The sequence below is a fragment of the Rhea americana genome, unplaced genomic scaffold (assembly GCF_003343005.1).
Source record: "Rhea americana isolate MKP2758 unplaced genomic scaffold, rheAme1 scaffold_57, whole genome shotgun sequence".
NCBI lineage: Eukaryota > Metazoa > Chordata > Aves > Rheiformes > Rheidae > Rhea > Rhea americana.
In genome coordinates, this window is record NW_028186723.1 from 154,201 (window position 1) to 164,361 (window position 10,161).

Genomic DNA, 10,161 nt, shown 5'->3' on the forward strand with positions numbered 1-10,161 from the left:
TTGCAGGTGAAGGACGAGGGGCTGAGCTCCCCGAAGAGGCGGCGATGTGCTGTAGCGGTGACGTGGCAGCAGGCTGGAGGGCTTAACGGAGAGGCTGCTGCTCTTGCCAAGTTTGGCTGTTCACGTGGGTAGAGACACTAGCTGGGAAAGACCAAGGCCGGGTGGAGCAGCCAGGTACTTAGCGGGGAAGGTAGGTAGCGGCTCTGTTTTGGGAGGGTGGCTCTGATCCCTGTCTCTAGCACCAGGTGGTGGTGGTGAGGAGGAGCGTCAGCAGAGGGAGGATTCAGCAAAAGATGTAGGCTCAGGTCCAGAGCCCTGAGGCGGCTCGGAGAGGGCTTGCTGTCCTGCGCGGGCGCGCAAGCGTGCGGAGTGCGCTCCTGCCCCGGCGTAATGCCCCCTGCTTGGGCAGGCGTGGTGCTGGGTCCCACCTGCAGCCCTCCTGGGCCACGGGGAGCTGCAGGAGCCCCAGCAGCCCCGGCAGAGCAGCACACGGATGACCCGGTGGGAGGTGCTCCCACACTCCTGCTGAGGCCTGTTTTGCTGTTTTGCAGCTAACGTGAGCTCTCACCCTCCGGCTCAGCTCTCCCTGSGGGCAGCGCAGCAGTTGCCACCTTTCTGAGAAGACATTGCAGTGGCCAGAAAGATGCTGTGCACTTGAAAGTGGATATGAGGGGGTCCAGTGGGACAAATGAGCATGGCACTTATCTGGGAGATGGGACGCGTGAGCTTTGCCCCCCCGTGGGGGTGAAAGCTCACGCGTCCCATCTCCCAGGCAGCAGCACACACAGCTACCTCCTACCCRGGGGCAAAAACATCCCTGGCAATGTTTTGTGGGCTGTGCTGAGGGAAGCCACCTGACTGAGTACAACAGGGGACTTGGRGGGGGGGGGCTTTCATAGCCCACTTGGGCTTAGGTTTTGGGTAGGTCAGGCCCAAAAATGGAAGTTCAGATCATGTGGATGGCTGCAATCCTAGGTGTATGGGGAATGTCAAAGCTGAAGGATCAGAGCTGATAACATTGATAGTGGTCGAACTGGCACAGTCCACACGCCTGTGTCCATTGGCCAGCTAGACTTGGCAGGGGAGTAGAAATCTCGAAAACTTCTGATAGATTTGATGGAAAATAGAGACCCACTAGCTGTAACAAGGGGAAGGCTTGAAGCAGGATGTTGTTAGACATCAGAAAAACAAGTGCAGGAAAGGTACCATGAATGCTGGAAATTCAGGCAAAGCTTTGCTGGAACTTCTCTTTTAGGATATCTGAATCCAAAGAAGAGAAGAATCATCATAGAAAAGGGGCTTTTGCAGGCTCTGCTGCCTGTGGTTCAGGGCTGTTTGGGGACCTGAGGCCCCACTCCACTGGCACTTCTGGTGGTGCAGCCCTCGTGTCCTGGGCTCCTCAGTGCTGGCCAGGAGCCAGCTCTGATGCCAGCAGGAGCATGCACCAAGCCGTGTCGGTGCCGCGTAGCCTTTGGTCCACAATTTTAGCCTCACAAACTTTAGCCTCAAAACGACAAAAGTCGTGTTGCAAGGGCTGCTTCCCGGCCGTTGTCTCTGGGTTGCACAGGCTACCTTTCCTTCTGCCTCCCAGTCAAACCAACGCCTCCGAAACCTGCCGCAAAGAATGAATGTCTGCATGACCGCAAATCAGAGGGCGAAGAGATATGAGGAGTATTTTTGGTCCCTATGTGGTACCTGGTCTTTTAGTCCGTGCGCTGCCTGGTGGGCTTTGTGTCAGGTAACAAAGACCCCTCCTGTGCTCCTGGTGAAGGGGGACTTTCAAAAGGCAGCAAATATCTTGTGGCAAAATCTTTCCTTTGAATGCGCCTAAACTCATGCTTTGTACGTCTTCGCTTCAGGCAACATGGACAGGGGATAGAGACTTGAACCTGACTAGTAAAATCCCTGTAAAATTCACCATCCCTGATCCATCACCTAGGAGATCATACCAAGGTGCTCAGTGACCCACGTTAGTGATTTCTGATGGAGGGCTACTTCCCCCCCCTCCCCCAGGAGACAAAGTCTGAATGAAGAAGGCAATCTGCAGGCATTGGTGTTTGTATGTTAAAAATAACACTTGCCTTGTTGGGAAGTCAAGGACCAAATGTGCTGTGTAACACAGTGAAAGAAAACGGAGCACCAGGCAGGATGAATTTGACCTCGCAGCTCCACTTTTCACAGGTCTCAGCTAACTGGGAAGGAGACACGAAGCCAGCTCACTTTCTCTGGGGAGAAAAAAAAAAAAGGCAGGAACCAATGTGAAGAGCCACTTAGATATGGAAGTAGGATATTTTTTGGCGTGGGAGGTGTTACTGCTGCCACACGTTACGGTTCCTTGGCTTTATCACATCGTAGGCTTTCACCGCGACATGAGTAAGTTCGCTAAATAAGGAATATGAAAATGGCTTGCGAAACAGGTTGAGTCATCAGAGCAAATCAAATGAAGTTTTGACACCGGGGCCTCAGCTGTAAAGTCCTACCTGGTTTTAAAGCTGTGCTGTAAGCTGTGCCGTTATTTCCATCTGTTTATTTCGGCCTCCGAACTCCAAGGACTGCGGGGTCAAAGTGACCGAGGGCTCACCAAAGCGGTTCCTTTCGCCCTCTCCCGCCTCCRGCCGGGCGCCCGGGTCCCGCTCCAGCTCGGCTCCCGCTTCGGCTCTGCCCCGCTGCGAGAGGGGCTCTGCGGCCGCGGCGCCCGCCCCGCTGAGGTCCCTGGCTGCTCGCGGCAGGACCCCCCGCGCTAGGAGCCGTGCGAGCCCCGAGCACGCCGACAGCGTCCTCCAGCGTCTGCGGCACGACCGGCTTCCGGGCTCGGATTTACTGGGCTGCTGCTGTGAGCAAAGGCACTCGCCTTTCATCGGAMTGGGCGCCGGGCTCCCCAGGGACGTGGTAATGTAGTTTTGCATGGGCTCCCTTYTCTCTCTTTATTTTAATGAATAGTGGCTTATTTCTGTCACAGAGAGATGCTCCTTTTCTGAGACTTCTTTGTAAAGCAGACAGCGTTTGATATGAGTCATCTCTAGTTATTAAATTGCCCATACACTGCGAGCTGCCCCCAGGCCCTGATCCAGAGCCCGCTGACCTCGGCGGAAGGGAGGAGGGCTGCTGAGCGCCACGGGCTTTGGATCAGGCCCCGGCTGAATCCTGGCCTTAAATCCTTATTTTAAGGAACCGTTTGCTCTAAGCGGAGCTGCAGTTGCTGCTGCCCCGGAACGGCAGCTAGGGCTCGAGCGGGAGCACGGGGGATGGTGTTCAGTCACGTTAGCTGGAAAATCAGTTGCCGGGAACGTGGCCGTTAGCTGCTGTCCGGAGGCGCCCCGAGAGGACTGCCAAGCCGACAAGGATTGCTAGCGGGGATCGGAGCTCTGGTGGCTCCCAGGGACGCTCTCGCCCTCGTGCTGCGGTCTCCCTAGCAGGGCCRGCGCTGCCCTGAGGAAGGGCTGCGGCTGACGGAGACGCGGGGGTCTGGCGGGCTGGGATCGGCGCTGCGTCTGCCTCTGGCTTTCCAGGGCAAGCGATGCAGCCTGCGCTCCACAYTGCTGTGCTGTCAAATGCATAAAGGCAACGAGTGAGACCTCAACTGACCGAGCTGACCGGGCAGGGGCCTCGACTAGTAAAGGCTTGCACCAGCAAAACAGCGTTTTCCCCAGCGCAGCTCCTTTCTCCCGCAGATGTTTCCATCCGCTGGCATGAAGCAGAGCTTTGCTGATACGGCGCTGCTCGTGCAAGAAGCGTTTTGCTGCTGCAGCGGACCAGACTTTCCCTCCAAGGAAAGCGTTATCTGCTGGCCTCTGCACCCTGCCTTGCACCGGGGAACGATGCAGATCTGGTTTGGAGAAAGGCATAAGTAAGRCTTGGTTCCTGTGTTTGCAATGCACATCCGACCCGCGCACAAAGGATGTCCTGGGCACAAAATCCTATTACTGCGATGTATTTATTATGTGTATTTATTCTGTGCTCGTGAAGCAGTATGTTCCGTGTTATGAGAAAGGGTTTATTTTTCCCCCCCTAGGAGAGAACGTTTTACTTAGTTAAAACAAAACCCACCTGGCAGCCCTTTCTACGCCAGCACTGGGGTTTAGCAGCCGCTCTGCCCGGAAGCAGCCGGGACGCCTGGGCTGGGCGGCAAGACATCTGCGCGCTACCGAGTGCTAAGGCACTGACACGGCTCTGCTTACTAAATCCAGCTGCGAGGAGCAGCTGGGTTTCTGGCAGGCAGCACGACGGACGGAGGCGGGCGTGCTCGCGAGAAGGGGTCGGGGGCCGCCGGTGGGGAAGAGGGAGAACGGCGGTGCCCTGCAGCCCGTGCCGCACAGGTCGCTGCAAACCAGGGTGGTCTGGAAGAGGCGCCTTTCAGCCCCGTACGATTTGCTGCCCCAGGCAGCCTTATTTCAACGGCATCTGAGGGTCAGTGCAGCTGAGGGGCTGGTACAAAATAAAGATGTGCTTCCCACCAGTGATGGGGCTCTGCAAGAGCATGCTGAATAAATCAGCGGGATGCTTCCTCGGAGAGCTGGAAAAGAGGAAAAGCCACCCATTAACTGCACTGAGCTGTGAAAAGCTGCACCAGCAAAGTCTGCCGGCGAGGACGTCGTGTTGCTGCTGGCTCAATCTCGAAAAAGCCTGAAAAATGCTGAGTGTTAACTACTAGCGCCAACGGGGAGACACATCCAAGATAACTCCCGGGGCTGTGGTTTTCCTTTCTGTGGTAAAGCTGGAAGTTATCTTTGCTTTCGTTTGCTCTTCAAAGGCCAGAAGGAAATTTCACACTTGCTGTCGGCCACCCAGCTACAGGTAACATCATGCAAGGCAGCTCACCCCTGCAGCGGCGAAACGCCTGGCCAAAAGCCCTCCGGCTTTTCTTAGGGCGGATTGCGGTGTCTGCACTGGAAAACCGCATTTGCATGTGGCTTTGCAGGCTACTGTGGGCTAGCTCGAAGAGGGAGTGAAATCCAGATGCAGTGTGTCAGTCCGGGTGTCCGTCACTGTGCTGGGTGGACGTTAAGGTTTCCGCCAAAATCCTGAGCGGGTTCCAAAGCGTCCCTCTGGCTCAGGCTGCCCTCTGATGGGTGGCCTCACTAGTGGTATCACCTGCTGGGCAACACCTCCGGGGCCTGGAAAGACACCACTGATTCCCGTCAGTCCCTCACCCGCTCTTTATAACACCGGAAAATAAGTGTTGCTGCAGACACGTTTTCAGAAGCAGCAGCCAGTTCCACAGACGGGACGCGCGGGTCTGTGTCCGCACGGCTCTCCTGCTGCCAGCACAGTGTTTGCTGCTCGCTTGACACAGGCAGCCTCTTTGGAAGTAAAACTGCCTAGTTCAGCTGCTGATCTCCCGGGCCAGCGTCGCTGGCTGAGCTGGCGATCGTCCATCCGGAGTTTGGGATTAGCCGGGTCTTTAGAGGTCGGGCTCGCTTATAATTCATTTTGACAAGAACCAGTTGACCCCGTGCTCCTCCGGGCTGTCCCTGCGCGGACCCAGCCCGCTGGCAGCTGCCCGGGCCCCTGGCGCCCCACGGAGCGGGAGGTGGCCGCGGGGGAAGCTGCTCGGCGTCCCGGCCGGGCCGGCGGGCGGCTGGGGCTGGAGCCGTGCCGCTGGGAGCCGTGCCGCTGGGAGCCGCGCGCCCCCGGGGGCGAGAGAGGGGCCCCTCCGCCGGCCCACGGGCAGCTGGGCTGCCGCCGAGCCCTGCGGGAACACGGCGGCTCCGCGGGAGCGATGGGCTCCACGGGAACGGCACCGCCGACGGGCCACGCGCCCGCAAGCACGGGAGCATCCCTCGCTCYGCAAATACCCCAGCAAGCTGGCGATGGGGCCTTTCCTTGCCTGGTGGTTAAATAAAAATAGGGTTAAAATGAACAGCAACCACTTCTTCCACTAAATTTCCCAATGTAAGAAAGCACTTTGTTTCATAAGAGTGAATAAAAATACAGAGGTTTTCCATTCTTCTGCAGCTAAAACAAGGCCTCTTCCTATTGCGTAAATACGAACTTAGCCTTGCTTGGGGCTTCATCCTGCGCCATCTGCCGGTAGAAATCCATCGCGCGTGTTTGGCATCATCGCTATGATATTTATTTAATTTCACATTTGTGTAATGGTTTGTTTTATACGATTAGTGAACCAAATTAAATTAATTCAACCACAACCACATTTTGTTCATAAAGAGGCTCTGCTCAGAGATGATGAGCAGAACAACTACTTTCCCTTAATAAACCTGCAACATACTCATTCGTAATCAAATACATCTTTTCAAAAGCAACCTTTTCTTAGTATTTATTTGCTGCTATTGTTTTACCCTGTCACTCCCTTCTTGCCAAGTGTGTTAGCTTTATTAAAATGCTGTTTCTTTACACATGGGTACTCTGATAGTCGATGATAATTGTTTACTTTTACACATGCAAAGGCTCATAAAGCACTAGGAAAACATGCTTTTTTGAAAAGAAACTGCATGACTGTTGTTTTAAGGGAATATAAACAGAGCCTGAAAAGAAGAGAGGACTGACCGTGTGAAATACCTGGGTGTTTGGCATAACTTGACAGGTTTGCCGGTCGCTTGCCCCGGCAGTCRTAAATGCGGGGCAGCCGCCTGGCGAAGAAGAGCTAACAAGCCGCTCACGGCGCGGACCGGAGGCCAGCTTTCTTGGAAAGTTCTTTGACTTGCATGTTTTTATGTTTTTCAGAATAAGTATCCCTGCTCCTGGAAAGCCTGCAGAGTGGAGCACCTCGGGCGGAGCCCATTCCCAGGTCCCTGGAGAAGGAGAACCGAGCTGGTTTCTCTCCTTCGCTTGCTGTAACTTCCACTGAGTTCAAAAAGGAGGATGAGGTATTGCCTTATGGGCTTTGGATTAGTGCTTTACGTGGGGAATTTGGGAGAACTAGAGGTATTCTTGGCTGGCTCACAGTTACGCTGCTTAACCTCAGGCAAGACACTTTTCCATTGCCTTTGTTTCCCAAGTGAAAGATAGGATGCTCGCCCTTCAGGTAGCTGTGTGCTCAGCCTGTCAGCTCGGAGGCAGAGGCCTTSTTCGAATACAGGTGGCTGCAGCATCTCATGCAAAGAGCCCCCCGACCCCAGGATCGCTCTTGAGCTCCTGCTGTAACACCGGCATTAACAAGAAGTGGCCCCAAGAGTGCTGCCGTCCGCCTTCCCTGCCCTTTGCTGCAAGGACTTTGAATGGTGAAGCACAAGTGACTGATGTTGTCGAGAAGCCTAGTGATTTCTGTAATCATTTAAAAATATGGCTTTCAATACCTAGTAACTACAACCATTGATGAAGAAAAGCAGTCTATACGTGTTTTAGTTCACAACTGAAAGTGGTAATAGAAGAGATAACAATACAATTTACTTTTTTATGTTTAAAAAGCTTTTTTTCCAAAAGAAAAATAACTATTTGAAAAGCAGAAAGGAAATAGAAAATTTAAATTCCATCTACATGTTCCCACTAAGCTTGATTAAAGCGATAACTGATGTATGCTCATGCTGATGAAGCCGCGATGAATTACTGTCCCCACTTTCTCCTTTCTRACGTTAATATTTAGTTATAGTATATTTGTAGGAAAATACTGCCTATAAAACAAGGCTATGGAAAAGAATATGTAAGCTTTGCAGCACCTATTGAGAAGATACATTAACGCAAATGCCATGCATAGCAAGCACTGATTGTATGTTTGCAAGTGCTGAATAAAATATGCCGTTTTACTAGCTGCCTATAGCAATGGCAGCTTGACAGAATAAAGGAGACACATTGCCCTTGGGCTGGGTGTATATTTTCAGCGTGGTCTACAAAGCAGCCGCCACACTCCACCGGTCCCCTCCCTCAGATACAAGCCGCAGTTAATGTTAGTAAAAGGTATGTGACAAAACCTGTGTGTAGGGAGATGCAAATGTATTTGCAACACCTCCCTACTCTTTGAACAAGACTATTGGTTGCCACACTATTCCTTAATGAATATGATTGATGCTTTTTTAAGCAAATGGCACTGGAGGGTGCTTTGTGATGAAATATCAACGTGATATGATTTTATTCATATGAATAAACATAACCCAGTGCCTGTGCACAGCTGTGTACACAGAGAAGTCATTTCTCAGCTGCAGGATACTGTTGTTGGATACTGCTCATCCGCAAGTGGAAATGAGTGTGTGTGGATAAAAAAGATCCCAGGTCTGTACTTGCATCTGTCGTAATGCAGAGGTTGATGTACTCATTGCTATGCCTTGATAGCAGCCAGCTGCTCGAGGCACCAAAGAAGGTGAGCTCCCAGGTTATGGGGTCCTGGCTCTTGGTGCTTTGATTGGAGCCAGCGTTTTCAAGAGGACTCAGTGCATCCACGTACAATAAAGTCAGTGCAGCAATCAAGAGAAAAGGAAAATCTTCTGTGGCTGATGACCTCTCTTATGTTCCTCAATCGCTTCCTCAGGGGAAGCTTATATCTTAGCTCTGGGATTTTATAATTAAGTGAAAATAAGTTTCTGGACCTTGTGGCTACAAAAGAAAGCTTGAAAATGTGACTTAAGGCACCCAATATCTCTAAAATCAGATGATGAAGAGGAATKCATTTTAAAATTTGTCAATTTAAAAATGTTTCTTGGTTATTATTGCCCTCAGAAACTAGTTCTGAATGCCTCCCCTCCACTTTCACTGTAGTCTCTCAGCTGAGGTCAAACTTCACTGTGTCACGTGATACTAACAATCTCAAATGCATCAAATATCCTGCTGTTTCTTCATTTCCGAGGGCTTCACTGAGTGATTTTCAAAATTACAAGTTTGTCTAGAATGTATGGATCCATTCCATTTATTTACCTGTAAAATATTAACACAACATGGATTTTAATAATGTTGTGAGACTCCTTGAAATCCTGCAATGAAAGGAATTCCGAAAATGCAAACGGAGAAAATGTTTTCCCCCACTCTAAGCRTTTTAAGTAGTGCACAGCAAAGGGAACAGTCAGGAAGGAAATTTTCTTTTCAAAGGTGTTCAGTAGAACAATTTATTACATACTTAAGCTTTTCAAGCACTGTATTTTCTGAAGAAACAATGAACTATTTATTTAAAGGTGTAGGGAAATCTATTACAATAGCCTCTTGATGGGCCTTTACTAAAACCATTTCATTAAATGGCTGTTAAGAATGGCAAGGTCCAGGGGAGATTTTCATGTTAAAGAGAGTAATTCACCCACCTATTACTCTTAAGAGAGGAAGGAACTTGAGAATCCTGTTTAAATCTAATTTTTACTCATGCTAACAGGGTCATTACAGGCATTATATTGCACGTACAGAGGCGTTGACTACAGCTGCATTTTGAAGGCATACTGCCAAACTTAAAACAGCATTTCCTCTGAAACGTTGTGCCCTTACTGTTGTCATCACAGGACCACCTAAAATTAATGTTACTGAAAGCACTTAAAAATAAAATTAGCATTTCTCTTTCTTCRTTTTGCTTTTTCTGTGTGTCTGGCAGCGGTGGGCCTGGGCACGGCCACGGAGGCACTGAAGCGCCTTGCCTGCGGGGGCGCCTGCATGGAGGAATACAATTTATACTCCTCTGCGAGCCCCACAGCGCCCCATGGCCTGCTCCTTCCCGCGCCCCACAGCGCCCCCCGGTCTCTTCCTTTCCCGCCCCACAGCGCCCCATGGCCTCCTCCTGCCCACGGCCCCTTCCCGCCCCAGAGCGCCCCCACGGCCTGCCCCGCTCTGCCCCACGGCGCCCCCCCCCCCGTCCACTCCGCTCACACTTGCCTTTGGCGCCCAACCCGCCCCTCAGCGGGAGAAACCACTTTTCCCAACTGCCCGGGGGGATCCCTGGGGCGACGTAGTCACTCCGCCGCCCTCTTCTCCCCGTCACAGCCCCTAGAGAAGGCCAGACAGGTACTTCAGACACCTCTCAAAGACAATACTCCTGCTTTTCCTGGTGATTTCCCTCCTCCGGCCCAGAAGAGGCGCCTCCCGCGAGCCGCTCCTCCCCTCGGGACCGCGCGGAATGGTTCGCGCCGGGACGAGTTAGGGGAGGCTCCACCGCCATTTTGTTTGTGTGAGCTGAGCGGGCGCTGCACCGCGCGGCGCTGCGGAGCCGGGGGCAGCTGAGGGGGCGGGAGGCGGCGGCGCCGAGCCGAGCCGAGCCGGGAGGAGACGGTGAGGCGCGGGCTGAGTGGTGCAGGAGGC